Genomic DNA, 27,804 nt, shown 5'->3' with positions numbered 1-27,804 from the left:
GTGAAAGGTCAGAGGTAAATTGTTCACTTGGGTAAAGTACCTACAAAAAATCACCTCTGAATGTAAAAATTAGGTTAATGACCATCAATTTCTGCTCTGTAAATTTAAATTTTTTTTTTCTTTTGAACAAAGGAGAAACCAGCAATACAACAATGAACAACATTTACTAGTTATCTTACAAACTAAAATATAGACAATATTATATTAATAAAAAAAGCTACATACGTATATCAAGAGCAGTGATATTCCATATTGAAAGGTGAAACGAACAAAAGCAACACAGTGAGTGAAAAGAACAAAAGCAAAACAGTGAGTGAAAAGAACAAAAGCAAAACAGTGATACAGCCAGCAGCAATATAGCATGACATCAAAATGAATGTGAATACCCATGCAAAAGACAGCACACAATATGGTTTGTACTTGTACTGTGATTGACATGTAAGTGGTGCATGTACATGTCAGACTGAATGGGACACAGGGGAAGTATTACAATGTGTAAGTCCATCTACACATTATACAAAACCATCTTTGAAACTGATTAAACTGAATTCATTTTTTTGTACATGTAATTTCGTAAAATTAATTTATTCAGTGAAATGCAAGAACATGTGTTACTGTTTTCCGAAGAACCTGAAATTGAACATTGATGAAAACAATTACTGATGATGGATTACACATCATATCAGTACATGATATATCCACACAAGAATTATACTGGATTTATTTATTTATCTATTGACATCATATTTATTTACTTACGCAACTCCCATGTTTTTTTTAATGCTGTGCTCAAATTTTTTTATCAGGTTTATGTTCCGAGAATGCCAGAGTGCTCGGTGTTCGCAAGGTAGTTAACAAAATTTTGACGGGAAACTGTAGCTAAAACAGCTTGATTCACAGACAACTTTGTTGGTTAAGTAAGTGCCTGATGATTGTTGTTAACTATTACACTGTCAACCACTGGACGTCCGTGACAAACTTTCCCATACATGGTGTTTAGCCATACTGCTGGAGGACAAGTGGTCTTCAATGAATGCAGACTGCACAAATAACCCTGTGAACCTTGTCGATCCCTTACTGTCACCAACATGACACAGGCCACATAATCTACAACACATCAAGGGATTCTACAAATTTCCAATACAGAACAGGATAAATACAGAACCCTATATAATGCATATTCTCTATTTTTTAATATACTGTATACCTCCCACAGTATGTACTTATACTTGTATTTATACACTTTGCTTGTATTCATACACTTGCAAAAACAACCTATCAATTTATACCTGAATAACCAGTTGTAACTTTGTGTAGTTATATATACTGCATTGATTTAGGTCGCTTGAACATTCAGGCATCTCTCATAAATGTAAACTACATGCAGTACATTTGGACTTGATTTTTCTCTTGATTTTTATCCGGACAGGTAGAATTTGATTTAACTATTTACACTGACCATGACCATCAATGTACATGGTATCTCATACTCAAGGCATGTACAATGGGAGACAATACCCAGTAATGGCCCCTGATCAAGACAGGCATAGTGCTATCTTGATGTTGTCTAAGGGGCAATCACGGTGATGTAGTCCATTACTAAGTGATGAAGTCCATTAATAAGTCATGAAGTCCATTACTAAGTGATATAGCCCTCTATATTATACGACTGAGTACTCCTACTCCAGTAGTCTAGTCCATATTTTGTCACTATCACTAGTATACATACATGTCTCTGTTATATTCACCTCTTACCCATGACTTCAAAGCCATTACAGAATACTGATTAGACAATGTCTGCCCTCTATGATATCTAGCCGTTTTATTCTCCTGTACATATCTATATCTTATGTTGATTTAACACTTAGTCTGTATGTTACATATCTGTGTGTATATATACGTGTGTGTGTGTGTATATATATATATATATATAGAGTATATACAGTAATGTTTGTCATGATTTTTAGTTCTCATTACGGCAAAACAAAGTGCCAAAATGTTAAGTTAATAAGAGCCTTTCGTTTTTCGTGGAACACAATTAAATTTCTAGAGTTATGCTCCATTAGACAACACCTAGTTGGCGCTATACATGCATTTATCTTGGTCACTGGCCATATCTCAGTGTTGTTTCCCTATACATACATGTTTTGATTATCCATGTTGATTTCCATGTGCCTGTCAAACAAGCTGATTAACCTAGAAAAAATGTGTGGCATGTGATGAGCAGATGTAGATCTATGTATCTGCTGATCACAATACTACAGGCATGCCAGAAGTATCGAAATTTAATATGAGCCAATGAAACCATGCACTGGCGTACAGTTTGAATTTATACATGAGAATGAATAGAAGAGCAAATCGTAATAGTTTATTTTGTCATCACCATGCAACTATAAATTGCAATGTATTGATTACATTGTTTTTTTTTAGTAACAGAGATTACTAATAATAACTCATGATTCAACAGCAATGGTCTTATTTAATGACTGTAATAGCATCTCTGAGTATTATGAAGTTGGAATGTGTTTCTATATTTACTATCATGGCTGATATACATGTCTTTGTACCATTAGAATACACAGTATGCACTACACACTATTAAACACTCGCTAAATAGTCATAAACTAGTGAGGTTAAGCCAACTTCAGATGTTGGTGTGGGAGAGCTTGGAGGCAACCCTCGAAAGTTCACCTTTGGTCAGAAACAGACACCTTACCGTGAAATAAAATCAGGCAAAGTTGGTGTCACCTGTGTTCAAAGCACTATCAATACTAGCCATTATAAACAAACAAATCACCAAATACACTGTACATGTACAGTAGAGCCCAGAAATAACTTTCTACCTGTATATGTATGTGTTATAAAATTTGTGCTTGTTTAGTGGCCATTGTGGGAGATTTTTCTTCATGTTTTGGGCACAGCAAGTCACATGTCAGTTTCCAAGACAACATTTTCATGGTACACATAGGCTATGTAGTACTTTATTTACATGTACAAAATGCTATGGGAGGCTTCGTAAAACTGGGATTGCCCACTTCCTTCACAAAAGTTTGCACCGATGTATTAAAGTGCATGTTGTCAGTCATATCAGTGTACTATAGCCTGACTATCTCATGACAAAAATCTGTGAATAAAATTTTGCCAAAAATACACAGGTCTGTATCTCAAAATTAAAATTATAATTATTCAGTGTTAGTGTAATTGATTTTACTTTGTTCTCGACAAGCATCTACAACATAAAAATTATGCATGAACTTCTCACTTTAAATTCTTTACATTTTAAAGCTCTGTAACTTTTAATGATAATAAAGGCTTTAAATATAATCATCTACAAAGATATGTATACATGTATCACATACATAGATACTGAGAGTAGGTTTCACACAATTAAACAAAACAAAAATAGCATCAATTTTAAGATTCATTTCTAAAGAAGTACCGAGTTGGTAGGGACGTCCACAGTCTACTACTTGTGGAAATGTTCACATGAGCATGTACCGAACACTCGTTCCTCTATTAACAAACACTGCAATATACACTGTATTCTTACGGGATCTACATGAACATGTTGTTTCTTGCAAGACCCAGAAACCAATCAAGGTTGATGGATTAAACTTTTGTGCCAGAACATCACATAATGTAAATTAATCATGACTTCCTACAAAGGAGTCGACTTCTCTGGAACGGCAAATGTTTTCATCATGTCTGGCCAATTCCTTAAGTAAGGGTTATGGAAAGTCTGTGAAGTGGCATACATTGGGGACATGCCAGTTTGTACCTCCTGACCAAATCTGATGTACATGATGCAAGCCATGTGCTGTCAGAAAATTCCTTTTATGTACTGCACAAAGGTGCATGATGTAACTATAATTATTATCAGAACATTATCAAAATAACATTTAACATACTCATCTTCCCTAGATTTCCAAGACAGAAAACGTTTCTAATGATTACTTATATATTTGATCGGAATTTTACGCTTATTTAAGAATATTTCACTTATACTTATCATGGTGCCAAGCATTATGCTGGGAGGAAACCTCACTGCCAAAGAAACCAATGCAGGTTTATCTAGATATTATATGTCCATCAAATGTACGACTCATGACAATGGACATGGCACCATGTTGATCAATGCTGCTTTCTTGCAAAGTCATAATGGAATAAAACATACAAATCTGGACACCTTAATCGTTTTATACAGATTGGACAGCTGTAACATGTTGTTATATAATGGTACAATTGTTGCAATCGGTCCGCAGAATCGTCTATCTCTTCGTCGAATTAAGTAGCTCATCCAATATCAGAAGCCTAGAATTTTCTCTGAATTGTGATTGACGTACCTGTGCCATCAGGAGATCATCAAGAGTTCTCCACTTAAACAGTGATGGTATTCAGCAAAAATATTTGAAAAACACACGCCACTGTGTACAAACCAGTATCTAGAGCCTGGACAGCAGAGATAGCTACCCGACATACAATGTAAGAGGGGCTACAACCCCGAAAAGACCTTGTTACATCCCAGACCAGAGACCTGTGCAAGTTACAGTCCAAGCCATGGGTCAAGGTTAAACCCCTAGCCAAGGGTCAAGGTTAAAGTCCAAGCCAAGGGTCAAGGTTAAAGTCCAAGCCAGGGGTCAAGGTTAAAGTCCAAGTCAGGGGGTCAAGGTTAAAGCATAAGCCAGGGATCAAGTTTATAGTGATGTCAAGGTCACAGTACAAGCCATGTCAAGATTACAGCCCAGGCCAGGAAAGTGGCCTTCACAGCCCATACCAAAAGATTACAGCTCAGGCCAGAAGTGTAAGTTACAGCCCAAGCCATAAGTACAGCTTACAGCCCAAATTCACACATTATTAAAGCTGTAGGTCAGCTATATGTAGGTAGAGTTAGATATGATGAATCATTAAGGATAGATAATGATGGTAAGTATAGTTCAGTCCATGCCCAGGAAGCAAGTGTTGAGGATCATAAACTAAGATCATCTTACCTTCACTTGAGCTGGTTACTTTCTGCCAATACAGCCTAGGGTGAAAGAGGCCGCGCTTTAGCAGTCAAACAGTGACAGATGACTAGATAGCTCTTCTCAATCAAAAACCTGTCAACAAAAGGAATACATCCCCTTCAGCCTTCCAAGTTCATAAATAATCCATTGGCAAAGAGACTATACTGTAGTCTGGCAGATGAAAACATAAGCAAACCAGTTGTACAGGAGCTACCAATGACTATGACAAATTTTTATTATCTAAACTTGTGTGTACATGTAAAAGCATGAATTTTTACACATGTAGGCATCATTATCCTAGCAATAAAAGGTACCACCCAAATTATTATTAACCCTCTCCCACAATACTGAAATAACATAAGATTATACGGACATGAGACTGTCGGGACAGGGGCTAATAGCACAAAACTTTGTCAGTCATACACATATAAGAGTTAATTGTGATCATTTATTTATTTGATTAGTGTTTTACGCCATACTAAAGAATATTTCACTTATACGACAGCGGCCGTATATATTTTTTCTATATACAGTAGTTATAATAATAAATGATCATGGTTTCAGCAATATTGCAGCAAGCAGTTATAAGGATAGAGTCTGAATGAATGTGACTATTCACAGTACAGTGAATGAATGACAGAACAATTCATACAAACCTGCGTGTTGTCAACAAAACATTAAAGCGGTTTTAGTCCAATAACTCATTCATTCAATGATGTTATATTTCCTCATGAAATAAAGTTGCCTGGTTGAATACATTATATAAAATAAAAGTCCAACTGCTCCTTCTTGAAGTCAGAAGTTTTCTTGTCACAACTTTACAGTGCAGTGTGGCCAAGGGAAAAAATAATAAAAACAAAAGTAATCTTTTCTCTCGTCATGACAGGTTTACTTAAAGCCAGACAGACAGCAGCTGTTTCAATGAAATTCTTATTAGAGGCTGTCTTTGATAAACAGTAAAGACAAGAGCTTGAAACAGTGGAAGGCAGCTAGGGTGTGAGAAAGAAAAAAGAGCGTCAGACAGGGTCATGTCTGTTAGCTCAGTGGCTTAAGACAGCCATTCGAGGCTACTGAACGGTGGCTCGAGCAAGACTAAATTGTCTTAATCAGACTGGTTGAATCAGGGAGGTTTCCAGTCGGCCAGTGGTGATTGATCGCAAACTTCTTGAACATGACCAACACCCGGCCAGCTCTGGCTTAATGTTGACCGAGCCGGCGAGGGTCAATGGATCGATTCCTGGGAATTTCTCGCTTCACCCTACACTGATTCTTACCACTGGACAGTGGCAGGTGCATGCTGGCACAAACTTTAAACAGCTATGATGGAAAACCTTTGCTTTTCGCCTTTTTACACGTATATAAATTAAAGCATTACACAACATTAAGCTTGCATTTAATGCTTTCAAATGAACTTTTCAAATAATCTTTAAGAAAGATTTTGACCACTGACAGCTGAATGTTGGCATGACATATACCATTATGATCGGCAGCCTTTACCTTCTCCTATGACTTATTAGTGATTCCTAAAATTTTTAAAAGTTTTATTTTTGCAAAACAGAATAAAATTCAACATTACACTCTGCATCTATACTTTCACATGAACAACTCTACAAACAAATTTCAAGAAGTGTGCTTTCTATAATGATGTACTAAAACAATTTTCATACTTTAGCAAGTCGACAAACATTTAAATGAATTTATTTGAAGACAAATTGTAAAGTCAAACGTTATGGATGAATGTTTGATTTTATAATTGTTAAATCTAAAAATACACAAAAAAAATTTAAACATCCAGCTTTGATTTATAAATTTGATTTGTGTATTTATTTTACTTCATTTGTGTTTATTACGAAATGAACATTTAACTTAACGACCACAGCTAGCATTATGCTGGGGGGAAACCAGACACAGCCCAAGGAAACCCATGCCATCTTCAGGTTGCTGACAGAACTTCCCACATATGGCCAGAGATTTTTTTTTTTTTTTTTTTTTTTGATTGATGTTTTACGCCGTACTCAAGAATATTTCACTTATACGACGGCGGCCAGCATTATGGTGGGTGGAAACCGGGCAGAGCCCGGGGGAAACCCACGACCATCCGCAGGTTGCTGACAGACCTTCCCACGTACGGCCGGAGAGGAAGCCAGCATGAGCTGGACTTGAACTCACAGCGACCGCATTGGTGAGAGACTCCTGAGTCATTACGCTGCGCTAGCGCTTTAACCGACTGAGCCACGGAGGCCCCTATGGCCAGAGAGGAAGCCAACATGAGCTGGGCGAACTCCTGGGTCACTGGGCGGTGCTTTTTACTTAATTGCTGATCACTTTAATGACCTCATTTGTCAAGGGCATGAGCAAGCTTTTCTTAACCATCTGAGCCACTGAGGCTCCATAAAATGCTTTTAAGTTATACAGACTTGTACATGTACAAAGACAGCCTTTAAAAACATATAATGGCAACCCTTGCACATCATTAAAAATGTGTTTGTTGGCATAACCTGGGCATCCAAACAAGGGCCCTACTCTTCAAAACTTTTTCTGGGCTTTCAAGGAAATTTCTTTTATCACAACAGACATTATTAAAGGATATATGAAGAGGAACTTCAAAGCAAAGACTGTGTTTCTTAGCCAAATGAAGAAAATCATACCCAAGAAAAATTTTTTTTTAAATTCTAATTTTTGGGGTATTTTTACACCTGTCAATTACCCCTCCATATTATGCATATCTTCCACCAATGGTCAGATTTTTTCGGAAACGTTGATCTTGCTCAGATCACGAACACCCCAATTGTGCCAAGAGTGAACAGTGATGAGCCCAAGCAAATTCAACTGATCAGTCCGCAACATTTTGTTTTTCACTCAGAAAGCACACAATGCATTCATTCATAGATATTTCCCTATAATCAGATATTGTTTGTTGCATCATTTTTAGCTGTTCGAAAAAGAATTCACTGAATGATTTTTTTCCACAAATGACTGGATCAGAATGCTCTGAGCAGTCACTCTCAAACTCCTCCTTTTAATGGTCAATGATTTTTCAAACTGATACTGTTGTATACTGAATGACATGTCTTCCATGTGTAAATTTACATTTGTCTCTGCTGGCTTATACACACTGCACCTGATTTGTTATAGGCTGGCTGCTCGACCTATATACATGTATATACGGTTTAGGCAGGGTGAAAAACTCGAGACACTGCATGGCTTTGCCAGGCAACTTTAACGTCCCTTTCCAACAAATGCTTTCAGTTGTTGTTACAAAAGGGACCATGGATTCGTAAAAAAAAGCAAAGAAAAAGAAAGCCGATTTCCATGAATTCAGGGTAAACCAATGAACAAGCAGAACAATGAGAAAAATTCCCTGTGAAGTCCAGGACTGAACTCACATCTACATGTAGTGAGCCCTGGGAGCCATGTACACGAGGACCTTCATATTTACCACTGAGCAACAACTGTTGCTCTCCTACAAAGTGCTGTTTGAAGAAATGCATATGTAGATACATGTATAAATGAACATATACATGAAATGATTCAAAGAATTTTGTTTCCCAGGAAAAAAATAAAATAAATAAGAAGAAAAAAACACCTGAATTACACAAATATTTTTTATACAAATCAATATGATGACAAAAACCACAAGTTGTAAATGTTTATCCTCAGTCAAGCCAGTCCCAAAGAGGTGGATAGCTACAGCTGCACCCCCTTCCATATGGCATGATACATGATCAGATATAGCTTCATTGCACTAATAGCAGTATGTAGTTGTATCATAGGGCACCAAGCTATAGCCATCTTGATCACCCAGATCTGGCTTAGGAAAGAAAACAGAAATCTATAGGTGAGAAGATTGGTACCACCAGCTACACAGGACTGGGTTTGTCAACATCCCTTAGTATACTACCCTGCAATTAAAGTTGCTATGGATACATCCATGAGCACCAAACACGGCTGCTGCTCCCTCAATATTAAATGATCAGACTTTCTTGTGTTGAGGGCAGCCGCCAGGCTCGCTCAGGTGGTCTTCCTGATGCGCACATCGTTATCCTTGAGGGGAGCTAAGAAGATTAAACACCGCTAGCGTAAATGTTCTCCAGCACATACAGCATGAAGAAGCTGTACAATTTATTTAGCTTGACTCCAAACACCACTTAATTTCCCAATTGTGAACTGCCATGGAGAAAAGTAAACCATCAATAATTCAACAAGAAAGAGGAGCTCAGAATGGTTGTCCATTACAACTGTCACTCTTTCTTTACCATGCCAACAAATGTGTACGTGTACTGTACATATAATAATATGAAACAGAGGAAATATTCTTGACAACAAAAAACAAACAAGAAATAACAGCCAAATTTATAAAAATACACAATGTATACAACCTGTATTGAATCAAAGTGTGTACAAGTGCTTGCAGTGCTAATGCACTGTGATGTGTTAAAATTGACACATTAAACTGTACCGAAATGATTTCCAATGTACCTTGTATCTACATGTAGGATATCTGCAGATATATGCTATGAATGAATATGGTTTTTACTACGTGGATAGAAAGATCAGCAATATTTCAGCCATGCCCTGAAAAACAAACACACCAAGAACCTGTTTTCACCGTGATTGTTACTAACTCAAAAGCTGACAAATATACACATGTACACACAGGTGTCTCAGCTGTATAATTTCCACGAGTCAAATCAGGAAAAAAAAAAATTGCAGTGTACAAATGCACTCATAAATACGAAATAGCAACACAAATAACCCTTTTGGGGTGCACTGACTATTAAAAAGGTGGGTGCTGTGCATATATGTACATTTATCACCATTCCAAGAAAATTTTATTGATTTGATTGGTTGAAACACCAAACATACAAGACCGAATACAACGGGTCAGTTTTCATATACCCCCAAGGCCAAAGCCTCACACGCAGATATGTTCCCTCAGTTAAGATGAGACCTACAGATGCAAAATGTATACAAAATGACAAAATATACAAAAGTATACAAAACTGCTTGAACAAAAATAACTTTTTTGTTGTCTTCTTTGATCATGACTGACATCTGAAGCAAAAAGGACACGTTTTTTTCTCGCACTAGTAAAAAGAATGTGGCTAAATGGGCATGTGTTATTCAGGAAATACGAAAAAAAATCTAATGAGCATGCTGCAACAATTTATGTTCATACCGTGACAAAAAGGACAGTTGAAATCTTTTCAAGAGTTCTTTTCAAGTAAACATGTAGGCCTGGGACACTTTTGTCTTGGTTTGAGGCCTGAAAACAGGGTGGAGCTAGCCTACGTAAAACTTTATCCTTTGAATGTCTGTATCATTCCTACATGCAGCTATATTACCGTCCTGAAGCTCCCGTGTCCGGACATAAATCAATCCGTTTCGTCCCTGCCTGTTGATCACAATATCTCCGTGTGGGTCATGACCAAGAGAAATTTCACATGGCAAAGACTGAGTGTAGAGTGCCGAGATTTTCCCCACTAAGTACTGTACTATCCGCATCATTATCCAAATCGACGCATTCTTTTCCGGAATCCAAATAGCTGGGATCAAATCCATCACAGTATTCTGTCACTCATTTTCTTTGCGCGTTTCATTTGATTAACACTAGGCCTAATACTGACCCTGACTGACCTAAATCAGCTGATTTATGACTATGATGATGTACCACTGACAGAAACAAATGACAGCTCAGATGTTTAATAACTGTACAATACAGCCAGTGAACAATAGTATTCATAGAAAATTACAGCAATTACAATCCTCTTTCAATGTCGGAAAGCCCTGAACTTCGAATACTGACACAGACTGTAAAGATTTTATGTCCTTGCTCAAAAAAAACAAAAAAAAAAAAAACACAAAGGGAAACAACTCCGGGTAAGTGGCTAGTCTGGCCTAGTTAACATCAGTTTTCCTCAGATTCAAGTCTCAAAAATGCCCTTTATGGCGATAAATTTGTTACTTGACAACCTGTTCCCGGGTTATTCAGGTAGATATTTGGCTTCATTCGTTAATATTTTTCCCAAGCGAAGCAAAGAAAAATATTATCGACCTCAGCCAAACATCTACCCCCGGAAAGACAGCCATAACTAACAGTATGTGCACCTACACGTACACACTCTTTTATTCCATCTTCGATTTGTTAATACTACACCTCCAGTTGTACTGTCACGACTGTAGTGCATCAGTAATAAATATACATTTTACCAGAGGAAAAGAGAAAAAAAAAACAAAACATGCCCACAGCCTAAACATACATGTGCAAACTATACCATCCATTATGCTAATCCCTCAAACTAAAATATGGCCAGCTGATTTGCCTTCCAGGATATACAAGTGTATAGGGTGAATGAATCATGCGAATAAAGACATGTACATGTACACAGTACATGAAGCAAATAGGTGACTGGTACAGATAAATCAATGATGTTTGGATTTACAATGACATCAGGACAAAATTTCTACATTCATACACATTTAGGTGGGTACATGTAATACAAGTACATGTATACCTAGTGCTTTACAGTACGCTGTAGCAATAATAGCAAAATCCACTCTGGGCGACTCCATTTTGCCTACGAACTAGTCCTGAAGTCTTCTGTGTTAGGGGAATTGCCGTCGGAAACCGCCAAAGCGCAGTTCGTACACTTCTGGTAGAACTCTTCTTCCCAGAAGATAGCAAACAGTACAGTTCGTTTTCTGCTTGACAGTCGGGAAACCGGAATGTTGGATGTAGGTTCCGAGTTTACATGAACAAGCCGGCAGTTTTAACGACTCTCATTGGCTGAGAGGCAACACACTCCCAGAATAAATTAAAGGGTGTTAAAGATGGAGGATGCCATGGACTTTACGTGTACGGCGAGGAAAAATCGTAAAACTATGCAGCAGGCACCACCAGATAGAAAAAAATGTGCTCTTTTCAGTCTATAGTGTCATTGTTGTAAGTTTTCTTCTCCTTTAAAATAAGCGGCGAACGCTAAATGCTAAATGTCGAGAACGATTCCCCATTCTCCATAAAAATAAATAAATGTATTTTAAAAAGTCTGTTAAAAGACGGCATCCATGAATTTCGCGCATTCTTGTATCACTGGCACTGAATGAAACGACCTCCAAAGACAGAAGAGTCCCCATGTTACCAGGGCAACATTCATGTTTTACTTCACGTTTCATGTTTTACTTCATGAAAATCAGCGTGACAAAGACTGCTTAATGACTCGAATATGTCACTAACAGATAATACCAACGATGTTAACACATGGCAAAACGGTCACAATGAAAACACCCAATCGTGGAATTTCCACGGTGATGTTATTTATGACTTGAATGAGAAGAATAATTCTCACAACACATCCCCGTCACCTGCCCAGGAGCGAGGCTTGGAATTATGTGGATGGCTTGAATTATATTCACAAAAGTGAAGTCCATCCAGTGCGCTAATTTAAAACTCTAACATTCATCGTATTTTATGATACTGTCCTTCGACACCTCTCAAACAAATCGCCTCACACAGATCTGCGAACTTCAACTCGATAGGAGACCAATTTCAGTAAAGTTCGCACTAACAGCACGAAAACCTCTAGCAGACGGCAATCAAAATATAATAGTTCCCTCGAGGATTTTAATGTCAAACCTCAAAATTTTGCATTTCAAACCCAGAAGTAGGTCCTTCAACACTTCAAAATGGCTGTAGACGGCGAGGTACTCGGTACCACCGTAGTTCTAGCAGTCACTGTGACCAGCATGTAACAAGTTAATTAGCTTCCTAGGTGAGGTTAGTAAAGTAAGAGGCTATAATTATACAACAACGCCGACACAAACATTTCCTTAAAAATAATATCTATGTTAAATAGTTAATACATATCATAATGAACAAATGAACACTTACTTTGTTTTGGACAAAGAATAGGCCTACTTATCTAACTCATAAGAAAACAACAAACAGCATATTTCTTATAAGAGTTTTATGCATTGTCAGTGAAAGATGAAGTAAAAAATCAAGGCATATATGTTAACAAAATAAAAAAAAGAAACATTACACAAAGGGAAAAGTTGTTTCAAAATTTTGTGGGATTTCACATCTGGACAGGGAGCACGGGTTTGAATATAAACAAGGGGTGAATTATAATACAGAATATGAAGTATGATATACAGGTTTTGGACTATGATCAGCAACAGGCAATAAACTTTGGTTTTCCTATTTGGCTGCACGGACGTCAACGCCTGCTAACCTTTTTATGTAAATGGCTTACCAACTACCAGAATGTGGTAACCTGTACATAGGTTACCATAACCGAACCTTATTTTAAGGCCTTTATAGTCAGACTCCTGACAGCCTCCTTTCTAACCGGTAAATACAGCAGAGATTGTGTGAAATGAATTTAATGAAGAGTCATGTTCTGATGTAAAGTGCAGAACATAATGTGGCTTGGCTACTGTTATACCTAATCATTCATGTGTGTTTGAGGTCAGGAATATAGCTTTCAGTGAACAGAGTACATATAGATGTTGTCATTAAGCCTTTTATTGAACAATTTTTGTCCTACCAGGGCTTTGTAATTCTGGCCTAGTTTTGTGGAATTACTTTAGGCATTTTACACTGGGTTGGGAACTAGGCAGCAAATACATGTACTGCATTTATCCTGAACTACTGCCCCAAAAAGTCCATTTTAGAGGCAAACAAAGGTCATAAACGTATTACTTTTGGTAATTATGACATTTCTAAGTATGATTTATTTACTTGCAGGCATGACAAGACAGTCGCAGCATTACATGTATAGTGGGGGGAAGCCAGTCATAGGCCAGCTGAAACCCATGACCATCCACCGACCCCTATGGACAATTACCCCCTATGGGCATTTCCCCATATGTTTATTTTATATAATCAGGTTTAGTTATTTTACAAATGATACTGTGTATTTGTATGCACATGTATTGTTGCTCCATGTATATCATATAGAAGATTTATTGTATCCCCAAAACATTGGGTTTTGCAGCACATTTTAAACCATTAATTCATGAAACCATAAACTTATTTTAGAATATTGGGGCTTTTAGATAATTGCTAATTTCATGAAATCTTTTACTGTATCCGTATATAAAACTCGAATTTGTGACATTGAATCAAACTGGGCACTGCCACTCGACATGAGGATTGGGAATAAAAAAGCAAGACCTGCTTCATCATGTCCGCATATCAGCCACTGTAACAGATGGTAGGGTATTAGCAATGATATTTACATCAAGTCCATGTTTTGCCCATAACTGTAAATTTTCAACCTTTTCAACCACTAATGCACTTTTTTTCCAGTGGAATTAATTTTCGTATACAATTATTATCAAAATAATGCTCCAATGAATTGCTGTGTCACTAAAGATCAAGTGCAATCTTAAAACAACTGCCATAACATAAAATATGACTTGTGTCTAAGAGTACAGTTTTTGACCCAGAGGCCTGTATTTTAGTGTTGAGTGACAGAAAATCAGAATTGGTGTACCAGTACCACTGTTTCAGTACTGGGCCCCACACAGAGACACAGACATAAAACAACTACAGTGGCAAGGTTCTATTACCTGTTTAACCACATTCACTATTAAGCAGTCTAGACAAAAGGTTAACTCTATTTCCCTGATAATTGGGCTATCAATAAGTTATACCACTTCCTGTTGGTAGCAGCCACCCAGACACATTTGTGCCTTGCAATGTCTAGGCTCTCACTTTCTGTCACATGTTTTAGGAGAATGAAATGTCAGACAAAGTCACTGGAACTAGGAACAACATGACAAAAGGAATGGCTGTGTACCAAGAGATAATGTCAAGGCATCTTTTTTTTCCACACAATAAACAACAGTAATTAGCTGATTATAAACAAGTAACAATTACATCATGTACAAGTTCTTTATCACGAGTGTTGAAATTGATGCTCGACTGTTTGTGCTGCACTGGGGCATATATCTTTTACCGGAAATGATCAGGCTATGTTTTAAACATTTTCTGACAGAACATAAATCTCCCTTTTGCTGGGAGACAACTCTGTGGATTCCACCTTATTCCCTTCACCTCCTGCACTCCCTGCCAGTTGCTTGTTATTCCATTCTTCATGTTATGAGCTTTGTACTCAAGCCAATCGTAAAACGGAATTTGGCTGGTATTTGATGGTATTTTTTTTTTTGGTCAGCGATGATTAGCATTGTAGCAAAAGGGTTATTAATATCTGCTGTTTAATACATCAGCAAAGACTCAAACACAAGTCCTGTTTTCCTTTTGCTTTAAAGGACGTATAAATTTTTTTTTTTCTTGACAAATTAAATGAAATAAGGTGATGGCTCTTGCAAACTTATTTTGATGAGGAGGAGCAAGTGAACTCACTTTTGGATTTTGGAGGCTACTTGAAGTCACTTCCTCCGCAGGGCTGAGGTGCTATTCAGGTTGCTCTCCTGGGCTCAGTTAGTTGCGCAGTGGGGTAACTCATCGAGCAACACAGTTTTCAGAGTTACGTTGTGCAACCTGTTCTTGGCTTGGCCTAACCAAAAATGGTCCATGGCAAGGACACAAAATTGGCATTTTCAGGGTCGACCCTACTAGGGTTGCTATCTCGATCTATTTCTCTTAGTAACGTAATCAATGTTTACCACTGTAACTCTCACAACTGAGCTGCTCCACGATAGCATATACCGTAAAACCTCATCTTGGTTTGCGTGAGCCTTATCTCACCTAAATCTGCATGAAGTAGCCAGACTCCTGAAATGCAGATTCACCTTAATGGGTGGCATTTACCTCACTTGGATTTAGATACTGGGTATACATACAACCATGGATCTAGCAACAATTTAAAATCATGACGTCTCATTTACAAATGTATCCTTTTTTGCCCCAAGAATCCCATGTTAATTTTGTCAGAATAGGGCCTGTCAAAGACAATGAGACACCCACCTGGCTATAAACAATCAAGTTCCTGAATCGGACTGGGGCAATTATAGAATGCTATCCTCCCCAAGAGAATGACCATCAGCCCTCTGGCCAAGTCTGTCAGTTTCCTCCCTGAACGATTACCTGTGACATATCCAGTGTGCAAACATTACTCAACATTGATGTAAATGCCAGGGAACATGTCAGCAATTCAAAATTCTCGCAACACCACACAATGGGCCTCATTCTTCAATAGACTGTTTGAAGTATACCCACAATCCACCATTCTGACAACACCTAAGTTAAATCATGCGCCACACAGATGCACACAGCCTTAACAAAAACATTCAAATGGCCATGGCAAGAATGCATCCAATTAAGCAACATGGAAAGACTTTTGGATTACTGACCTACTTCTGCAGCAAGTTATGATTGTCGCAGTGGTTCATGAGGAAAAGCCAGCATCTGGAAAAGCCCCAGTTCAATACCCTATTTCTTCTAAAATTTGGGACACCTGGTCTGCTTATTGTGGCCAATATATATGTAATTCTAGCAGGAATATTTTTCTCACGTGGTTAGACCATCTGATGAACAACATACTCGTACCTTTACTTTACCAAATGGCTGGTAAAGAGATGTAATATTCTACTTTCAACACTACTAATACCTGTCCCAAATTTTATGAGAATTAGGGTAAGCAACATTCGCATTTTAAGCTGCATACCGCTACAACAGGGAAGGTGTGGTCAAATTATCACCCAGTCTCGTAGAGTGACCTTTGAAGTTTGCGGCTGCAGCTGCTTTTCATGGCCAATAAAACAGCATGATTTCAAAGTAACACTTTCTACGTGGCATTTTCAGTTTCTCCATTTTTTTTACTATCAGTTACTATGAATGGGGGCATGATTTTCAATGCAGAATTTTCGGTGAAACAAATATTTAATGTAGTAAACATGCCGCTACTAGGCTAAAGTGCCAAGTGAAAATTAACGCCCAGATTCCATACGAGTACTGTGAGATCTCGTGACATTTCCACAAAAAAAAAAAAAAATGATAGCTGTTTGAAATGCCAAAGTGGCTTATTTATATAACTCATTATAGATGCAGAGTATCTACATGGAGTGTGAGGATATGTTGTCATTCCCAATGAACATCTAAGGAGAGTTATTAAGATGAGGTTTGGTAGTGTGACGTCAATTCACTGAAAAACCTGATTTTCATAATGAAGTTCTGAGCAGGGAATCACTTACTACAAAGGCATCAACTTAGTGTTTATAACTGCCTGGTGGGTGTAACAGAAATCTTCTGGAACAGCCAACACGCACATGGAAACGTCTGCATTTTCAGCTACTGACTGATGCAGTGTCACCAAGCACATGTACACTACATACATTAGAATTCAACAAGTGTCCACAGGCTACTGAACGCCAGGGTTGATGGCTACAGTGATGGCTAACCTTCTTGGCTCATAGCAAATGCATGGCAATACATGTCGTAATAACTACCAAGTTAGACATCAATGCATCAAGATTACGTGTAACGAGTGTTGATGTTCACGAAGTTTCAGTACAAAAAAAAAAAAAAATTGCACTTGACCCCGTTGACGGATGCGCCGTATAAGAAGCAAATATAACTACTATTAATTCGCTTACTGCGGCTTACTGGCACCCTTATTCTACAGACAATATAACTTTGTTTTCACAAGTTCTTACCGAACGACTCCAACCTCCAAAATTAATTCTGCAAACGGATAAAACAGCAAGTCGAATTTCTGTGCGCACCTGCAGTAAGTCGACTAAACAAGATGGTGGACAGAGCCTCGCTTTCATCACGATAGTAACGATCGATTTTTTGCAAACCGGAAATAGTGTATGCAATGTGTCACTTGCCTAACTAACCACAGAGGCTTAAAATATAGTAATAAAAACATCATTATCAGTGGGATACCAATAAGGTTTAAAGGTTAAACAAATTACTTTTTAGCATTTATCAATCATAGGATTGAAATCTTTCATTATGACAGACGTCTAGCTATCTTACTTAATAGCTGATTGGAACAAATAATTGATAATAGGTTAGGCCCTATATGAATTCAGCTGAAAAATAAAGTACCGCTATAGGCCTATATATATATAGAGCTTTAATACCTGTAATGCAGTACTGTAATGAAAATAAGGCAGGTCTATCAGATTACTACTAACAAAAGTCCTGAAAATGAAACGGTCTCAGGCCTTCCAATGTAGGCCTGCAACTCCTTAATTAATATCGGTGCTGTTCTTCAAATAGATTCATCAACGAAACTCATGCAAATACTGTTAACAAAAACAGCCTGCGCCGATTTATATCACGACTGTACGTGCATATATAGATGTCTAGAGTCGACCATGAATGTCTATGATCCAACGTCTATGATTAGACTAAGGTTGTTCTAGCCTTCTTGAAAAATGTGTCAGTTTCACAAAAGTTTTTAGACATGAACATGATTTATGTTCACACTTTTCACCCTTCTCATGTTAAACCGGCATGAAAAACAAACAAAAAAGACAAGAAAATGGATCATGAAATAAATGGAATTTGGACGCGCATATGTACAGTAGGCGCACTCTGTAGCCTACAGCCCAAATGATTACATGTTGTTGGAACAGGGGAGATAACAAAGGTCCAGGTGCCGAATTTATAGATGCATGCGACAGCAAAAAAGTTGTCTCCCATACACAGCCCGCATGTCGATCAGGACTTGATAATAAACCTTCGGTAAATTTGCAGTGGGCAGTAGGCCCTTACATGTACCAGCTGATGATCTTCAAATTGAATGGTCATTCACTAAAGGGATAAGGTATTTCAGTCAGACTTCGTTGGCGTAAATGTACATGTAAATCTCACCCAATCAGTTTAAGATTAATCCTACTTCTAACAAATGTAATCATCATGCAGCTGACAAACATGATTTGTGCGTTTCTTTATTGGTGTTTTATGCCGTAGGCCTACTCAAGAATATTTATACGACGGCGGCCAGACAAACCTGACACATGGTGCGAGATACCGTATAACGGCCGGGAACGGTCACCGCTTTTGTGTAGGCTGTCTTACTTATATTCAGACATATTTATATCTGGGTCTGATTTTTATTGCTTCATTCAATCACAAAGATTGACAGAGTAAGCTTACAGAATTTTCCTGAAAAATTATGCGCAAAGTCTTCTTTATTTACTTTTTTTCAACCAGGCCTTGTGTATATTGTCTTATTGGAAGATTGCGTCATTCATTGCGGAATATCTCCGTAGAAATGATTACAAAATTGGCCCCAGATCGTATTGAAAAATTGACAGACGCTACCACATGGTTGCGGGTTGCACATTAGACATGCGGGCGAAGAACGGGATATGTTTAATCCATTCTGGTGTTTGAAATTTATATTGATAGGCGCTCAAGAACATTTCCTTAACCACATTTCCTTGTCTTGAGAATGAATTAACATTACGATTTAAAACCGCAATCATTTTGAGGGCAATGTGTCCTACCTCATGGCAGCAGTGCGTTCTGATTTAAAACAAAATCTGGTTATACGTGCTCTTGGCTCCAAATCTTAGTAGGGGTTTACTGGATATTGTGATCAAATCGCTGGCTCGTTGCGACCATTTGTCCTTCGTCGCTTGTTCAATTCTGTACATCTCGCTGTTTCCACTGCAGTCTTATGTCAAGAGGTTGGTTTACTTCGGGCATTCCGACTTTCTTAATTCATAATTCTAACAGCAGTCATTTAAATGGAAAAATCATAGAGGATGGCGTTAAAAACCAGTCAAACAGTCAACTCAAATCGTATTATATTTAACTAAGAGCACCTGATTATTTTCAATAATCTTCATTATTTTCATTTCAAGAATGATTATATGAAAGGTCTTGGGTTTCCCCCAGGCTCTGCCCGATTTCCACCCACCATAATGCTGGCCGCCGTCGTATAAGTAAAATATTCTTGAGTACAGCATAAAACACCAATCAAATAAATATGCAAAGTCCAGTTATACATACAGGTAAATATAGAATTTTACTTATAAGTCTTAATGTAATCTTAAGTTTCCATGCCTGAGATATGGCAAGCTTTACAAAAGAGAGTATTAAATGAACTCAATCTGATACATTTTAAACTAAATACAGAGAAAGGTGTATTGGTGAAATTTGTCATATAATCATGATAATATGGTTAATATGATGAGAATTCCGTGTCAGAGGTCAGACGTTATAAGCCTCCGTTCAATGGCTGGTTCTGATTTCTTCTTTTGAAACTAAGTTGGGTATCAGAATGTCAAATCTACTAAGAGATTTGCTTGTACATGTTTTCACATGAATGCATGGGCGCATAATTATATTTCAGCAATTGTAAATTTATTGACCATGTCTATCCATAACATATTTGCAATATGTATAAGGACGGATGTGTAGGAATGCACACGCGTGCTTCACATCATTCAATTTATATGTCTCACTAAAAGGATGCGACCGTCTGTGAATATCTAACTCATGAGTGACACAGTAACTGCTAAGGGGTTCTCTGGAATACACTTAATGCTATTTGCTAAGGGTTGTTTATGACAGACTTGCTGCATGCATGGGATATGGCAACGGGCATTTTATAAAACGGCATCAAATATACGTAAGTGTCTACCCAGACACATTTTTGTTTTGAATCCCTTCAACCGTCCAAAGTTTAAAACGTTTCGCCGTGCTCGTGTATTTTGTTTAAAAAAGGCAAAATGCACCCCACTAAAATGAAGTATATGTCGGAAAGGTCAATAAAAACTATCCAAGAAATTTCCCTTCGAGTAAAGCGTTTTCAAAACATTGGATTCATCGAATGGGAACCTGTGAACATCGGTTGCGTCATATCTATGGTTATGCTTGAAATAGTCCGAGCCAAGATCCTTTCGGCGAAGACATTCATGGCTCTATGAGTGTTTTAAATGCTAATATCAATTTCTGTGTGTATGAAGTGATAAAACCCTGATGTAATGTCACTGATGGAAAGATATTGTCAGAAAAAGTCATTGCATAGAATCGAATGTTTTAAATGATTTTACACAGTTGAAAAACTTTAAAAAAAAAATAAATAGAAGCATTTTCCTGGAGAGTAAGTAACGGGTGTTTATCTGACTCAATATACTCCATGTGTTGTGTTTACTTTACACTTAAAGATGAAAACATTAAAATGACGCAGATACCAGATGAAAAACGGTAAAAAGTTATTTGCAAATATGGTCTTTAAAAATTGGGACCTCACTTGGTATATATATAGTCTTTTTATAATTTTATGTTCTAAGTTATCAATAATAATGTAAATTTGTTGTTTATATCCAGACGCGTGTAATGGATCCAAAAATTATGATAATATTTATGAATATATTAAAAATATAAATATGATCAAAATTCAGGTTGAATACACTGTTAGTTGAAGACCAGAATCTGGCTCAAATATATTAAACGTGTTACATCCTTATTTAAAACATTATTAAACAAGATAATATATACCAAGAGGTAGTCTCAAATACTCACCATTCAAAAATTATTTTCAAATGTCTTTTTCCTACCAAAGAAAAATCGAAAAAAAAACAAAACATATTTACAATTCACTTTTAAAGCTCTTTCATCCGAATATCACACCTTATTTACACACGGATACGACTTATATACCTATGTTTTGTAAACAAAAATCGATTTTTTAATGACTTTTTGACATAGATGGATATAAATGTTGCTATGTTTGTATCATTATGTTTATTGATTTATAACGAGAAGTTAGCGGAAACTGACTTACGAATTAAGTTTCTGATATACGTTCTTTAAGATCTTTGCGCACTGTCAAGCTTGCCTTCACGAATCCAGCAACATGCCAATTTAATACGTGCTTGTCTTCGCATATACACTTCCCGTGACAAGTTCAAAGGAAATAATGGAGCTTTCTTTTCAATTTGAGTTGTATACTCACAGTCAGAAATGGAAACCTCATTCTATCTTAAGAAATGAAAGAATAGACCCATGCCCGAGCACTCAGGCTGGTAATTTATATGATGGCGGACGAGTTCAAGACTGCTTCGTTATCCTGGAACCCGGTTTTCTGATCCGAGTGAAAAGTAACCTTATTTGTGTTAATCGATGAACTCTCAATATGAGCAAAATACCTCAGCATGTAAAATTGTCATTGGTTTAATTGGTTTTAGTGGAGACGTGTATTCATTCAGGGTGACAACCACCGAGACTCGCATTTCCAAGGAAAGAGACAAAGGCGAAAAAGAAACCTAGTTTAGCAACACCCGGCATCACCGATTGTCTAAAAGTGAACCCGATGTTTCCATATTTAAAAACCCGATGTCCATCAATGAACTTGCTGCAATTTGACCTGTATTTCGCCTTCTCGTCTCGTTGAATCAGAGCATGGAGGTCATGCATGAGGGGAGTAGTTCCTTTGTAGCAACCCGAACACAGCGATGTCCTGGTGAAGGTATTAGTATCAAAAAGTGAGCTCACTTCTACCTGCACTTTTCTCGACACTCGACACTGTGAAATGGCTCGCAATTGGTTGGACAATAGAGTCAATGTGATTGGGCAGTCTATCGACAGTTGTTGCCATGGGAATCCACAATCTAGTTACCGAAAGTTTATGCATATAGGAAATTACGACCATGCAGGGCGCCGTCAAAAGTTCTCGGTTTTACCAGGCTTTCGAGCATTTCCTCAAGTATCCTTTGAATTGAAGAACGACAGAGTTTTCGAAGTTCGCGCTTTTATTTCATAAATCGAAAATCTCCAGGATTACACAGTTTTAGAAGAACCTTTTTGAATCAAATCGAAACTATGGCCCCAAACACGATAGAGAACACTTTGTCGGTCGTGTCTGGGCATGCGGAAGTGTCTAAGTTTACTCAGTCACTTTAGTGTTGCTTGGCAAGGATGATATGGTGAGGACCATGAATGAAGCATGATAATATTGTAGCTCATCGTTATGAATCCCTGTGTTCAGGTTGTATTTGTAGAGGAAGCCCCGCTTCAGCAAGAAGAAACTCTTGGAGCGCTCATTGATAGAATGACGCATGGCGTCACTATATCAAACAAAATCAAAGGAGCTTGATGGATCTGGCATAAATAATGTGAATCGGCACGGTAGCTTGAATTGTGAAAGCAGACACTGCACAAGAATGCGAACAATGATAGTTACAAAGGCACATGTACTCGCGAGAACTCCTTAGCATGCAGGGGCAACAGGCCACAGGCCCCCATTAGTTTTCCATAAGCGACAATGTTAACGTTTAACGCTGTAGTTCAGTCCCAAACATTCCGAGGCCAATAAGCTTTGGTGCATACCTGGCCCAGCCTGTGAGAAAGAAGCCAGAAAAATCTTGACATAGGTTGATCGTCAAAATCTGGACCTTTCTATGCCGGCAGCTGGGAGGGGTGCCTAGCAACGCCAAGGGGACGTCACTCGCAGCCTCATCACCACCTGTCTCGTTGTGTCCTCTCGCCCAGAATTTCAAACTTTCGTCATTAAAACTCATACCTACCCAAAGCTTAGACAATTTCCATCATTTTGATACCAAGCATGCACCTGTACACCAAAAACGGCAGGCTAGCAGCAAAAAAAGACTTTACACCATAAAATACACAGAACTACAATCCGAAAAACGGATGTTGTAATGGGGGTCTGTGTCCAACATTGTTCCGTTGCACGTGATCGAGTGACCTTGTTGGATGACCTCGTAAAGATCCTAAAGAAGTCCGGTGAAAACAAAACGGATCATATATATCTTAAAACTGATATCTCGACGTAGTCTCAACGAAGTAAGTAGGGTTAGCCCTATTTTAGAATGTGAATATATCTTGCATGGCCCGGTCTAGCAGCTACCGTAAAAGCACGACTCGACTGTCGAGTTAGTGTGCGTCGAGTTTTTGGAGATGATACATGTACGTGTACAAGTGCCTTTGCATGGCCGTAATAAGGTGATTATACACTGACAGAAAAAAATACTCTGTTAAATTTAACAGAAAGTCTGTTGTTTTACTAATGCCAGAATGTATTTTGTTATTGTAAAAGATTATATAGCACGCATGTTTTGCTAATTCAACGTAAATGCCTTATTAAACTAATAGGATATTATGCTGAATATGGCACAGTATTTTGTGATCAGAACAGAATACACTCTTATATCACCCAAACAACTATCTTTCTGTTAAAAGTAACAGATTATTTTTTTAGTGTTCTCGCACACTCGTACGAGATAAATTGTCTTGTAAGTTGGGCAATAAGGCCACAGACCCCCATTAGTTTTCCATAAGCGACAATGTTAACGTTTAGCGCTGTAGCTCAGTCCCAAACATTCCGAGGCCAATAAACTTTAGTGCATACCTGGCTCAGCCTGTGAGAAAGAAGCCATAAAAATCTTGACATAGGTTGACCGTCAAAATCTGGACCTTTCCATGCCGGCAGCTGGGAGGGGTGCCTAGCAACGCCAAGGGGACGTCACTCACAGCCTCATCACCACCTGTTTCGTTGTGTCCTCTCGCCCAGAATTTCAAACTTTCATCATTAAAACTCATACCTGCCCAAAGCTTAGACAATTTCCATCATTTTGATACCAAGCATGCAAATGTACACCAAAAACGGCAGGCTGGCAGTAAAAAAGACTTTACACCCTAAAATATACAGAACTACAATTCCGAAAAAACGGATGTTGTAATGGGGGTCTGTGTCCTATAACACCAGCCAACTTTTTTCAAAATCAATAATTTTTGCACCACATAATTCTTACTACCTCTAAACCTCACACATAAAGTTAGGGCTTGATACAAGCAAAAACTTTTCAGTAGGAGGAATTTAACTTGGGGTACCCCTATCTTGGAAATGTGTCTGTTTGTCCGTCCTCAAGCATGAAGTTCAAAGCTCTGTAGTGCACATACCGTTCAAAATATCTCAACCAGGTCAAATGTTTTGGAAAGCTTGCATGTATATCTGCAAGAAAACTGAAAAAATTCCAATGACAAAGTATTTTACATTTTTCAATGACAAACATTTAGAAAATTATGGATTTTCAAGTAGATTTTCTTTTTTAGAGCAGTGTTAAGAAAATATTTAAAAGCCAAAAGTGTCAAAATATATATCAAAAGATAGGTAATTTATCTGACAATTCACTTACAAAATATAGGACATGCCTTTTAGCAACTTTGTGCAAAATTTGACTTAAAGTGATACAGGTGGGTAGCAAAGCAGATTTTCAAAATTCCAGAAAAGTACATTTTGATCACCATCAAAGTAAACATATGCATCCAAATTGATATAGGATAGGGCTAAAGAAATGACTAGTACCCCTTTTACACAATGATTCACAAGACAAAAACTCTTTAACAGGACACCTACTACCCGCCTCCCCCATGGCTGCCATTGGTTGGCTGGCTTACCTCAACTCACAGTGCAAAAGAATCCCACCACCTGTGTTGTTGCCTCAGACTTAATTAGTACTTTCCCACATAACAAACACCAAGGTGTCACACTGGCATCTACAAGAGATAAGTAGAGGGGAGAAATATGAATTTGCAACTTACAAAAATAAAGCCACACAGTACATGCACATTGGTCATTCAGACAGCAAGGCAACCCTCCCAAGACATGTTGAAGGGACCCATGAAGAGGGGAAAAGCTATACTTTTTACCTGTAACAACACAGAAATCCTCAAATAATCAGTGAGAAATTACATCCGTAATCAGGTTCCACACTGGGTGTTCCTGGTGGGCATGAGGAATGGACATTCAAACTGTCCGTACATATATGAGAATGACGTTTCCCCGGTTTGGGGTGGGGGGGTAGCTGGAGGGGTATGTGTCATGGTGTAGTACCGGACCAGTGACGGGGATGCTAGGTCAGCCAAGGGAGTGGAAGACTGCATCCGATTGGTCAGGCCTTTGAGGGAAGCTGAACGGCTAGCAGACCCCACTCACCTAGGTACACCCCAGTTCAATATATGCATAAACCAGGCAAAATTCACTGACGCCATGTTTGGGGAGACAAGATCTAAAGAGGGGAAACCAAGAAGAAAGCTCAATAGGTATTAAACTAGGATGTGAAAGCCATATGTAGCTGTCTATTTTCTCAACTTGTGTGTGAGGACATTGGAAACATAACAAAAAAAAAAAAAAAAAGGGGCCTCCGTGGCTCAGTCCGGTTAGCGCGCTAGCGCAGCGTAATGACCCAGAAGCCTCTCACCAATGTGGTCACTGTGAGTTCAAGTCCAGCTCATGCTGGCTTCCTCTCCAGCCGTAAGTGGGAAGGTCTGCCAGGCAACCTGCGGATGGTCGTGGGTTTCCCCGGGCTCTGCCCGGTTTCCTCCCACCATGATGCTGGCCGCCGTCGTATAAGTGAAATATTCTTGAGTACGGCGTAAAACACCAATCAAATAAATAAATAAATAAAAAAAAAAAAAATCCCACTTGCCCAGGAGGTGGATGCCACACTGGGCCAGATACTACAACAAATACTCCTTGAGATGTCGCAGGAACAGCGTACTGTGTTCTGGTGGAGAAACAGACACCTGGTGGGGCAGAGACTCATTTTCACAAGGGCAATATTCCAACAGATCACACTTATATGTATGCAAGATACTTGCAATTGATCATTTTTGTTCCATCGCCACACATAATTTGTGAGTGCACATGTAACTTGTCAGAGGAATGAATATACACATGCAATGACAACTACATGCCTACAGTGGTCTATTTTTAAGTTTAAAGAGGAAAATTTACCTTGTCCACTTCAAGTCTATGCCCAAAACAGCAGGCAGTGTTGCAGCAGAGATGCCTGTTTTTAATGTTTTGTGACCTGCAGGATGATTTGAAGCACATTTACCTAGTGTGTGGTGGCACACATGGGAGGAACCTGACTTGGTTTGTAAATTAAATGCACACTGGCCCTCTCTACTACTCTAGCCAAGTAAATTAATCTGCTGATGTGTTTTTATCCACCTGTGTGAGGCTGAGCCCTTATATGTGATGCAAGGCCTTATTGACCATCCTTAATCACACCACCCTATCTATCAGCCACATACTCCAATTTCACTCGCAGCACTCAAATTTTGCATTATTTATCAAATGTCTGCCCCAAAAGAGACATTTTAAAAACCAGGAACAATGAAACGTTGTCTGTGTTTGTTCCAGTCTTCTTATACTCCTGTACTACCCTTAACCACAGAGCGTTTTAGCCGATTTTTGAAAAAAATGGATATGTGGGCAAAATATAGAATTAAAAAGCTTAAAAACTGCTCAATCAAGTTCCATGTCAATGCAAACTACATCGCAGAGGTACCCACCAAACATTATAAGGCTGCTGCGAAATCTGAGCACATATTACATGTTTTGGCACAAGTGGACAGATCAGGCCACAGACCCCCATTAGTTTTCCATAAGCGACAATGTTAACGTTTAACGCTGTAGCTCAGTCCCAAACATCCGAGGCCAATAAGCTTTGGTGCATACCTGGCCCAGCCTGTGAGAAAGAAGCCATACAAATCTTGACATAGGTTGATCGTCAAATACTGGACCTTTCCATGCCGGCAGCTGGGAGGGGTGCCTAGCAACGCCAAGGGGGACGTCACTCGCAGCCTCATCACCACCTGTCTCGTTGTGTCCTCTCGCCCAGAATTTCAAACTTTCGTCATTAAAACTCATACCTACCCAAAGCTTAGACAATTTCCATCATTTTGATACCAAGCATGCACCTGTACACCAAAAACGGCAGGCTGGCAGCAAAAAAAGACTTTACACCCTAAAATACACAGAACTACAATTCCGAAAAACGGATGTTGTAATGGGGGCCTGTGTCCTTAAGTTCACGCGCTTACATGTCACGTTGGCTGTCC

The 27,804-nt window shown here is 38.4% G+C and overlaps 1 long non-coding RNA gene across 2 annotated transcripts; it reads right to left on the bottom strand.

Annotated features, from left to right (window-relative positions):
- On the bottom strand, window positions 1-25,454 carry LOC135469989 (uncharacterized). Of its 2 annotated transcripts, none has more exons than XR_010444371.1 (4): window positions 25,354-25,454; window positions 24,856-24,907; window positions 4,989-5,096; window positions 1-40 (listed from the first exon to the last, which is right to left on the bottom strand). It is a non-coding gene; the product is annotated as an uncharacterized LOC135469989 (long non-coding RNA). The 2 variants fall into 2 exon arrangements; XR_010444370.1 differs by having other exon boundaries at window positions 24,856-24,918; window positions 25,354-25,444.
- Window positions 25,455-27,804: the final 2,350 nt, after the last annotated feature.

This window comes from Liolophura sinensis, chromosome 7 (assembly GCF_032854445.1).
Source record: "Liolophura sinensis isolate JHLJ2023 chromosome 7, CUHK_Ljap_v2, whole genome shotgun sequence".
Classification (NCBI taxonomy): Eukaryota; Metazoa; Mollusca; class Polyplacophora; order Chitonida; family Chitonidae; genus Liolophura; species Liolophura sinensis.
Note: the sequence above shows the minus strand (reverse complement) of the source record. Positions and strands in the feature narration are given on the sequence as shown.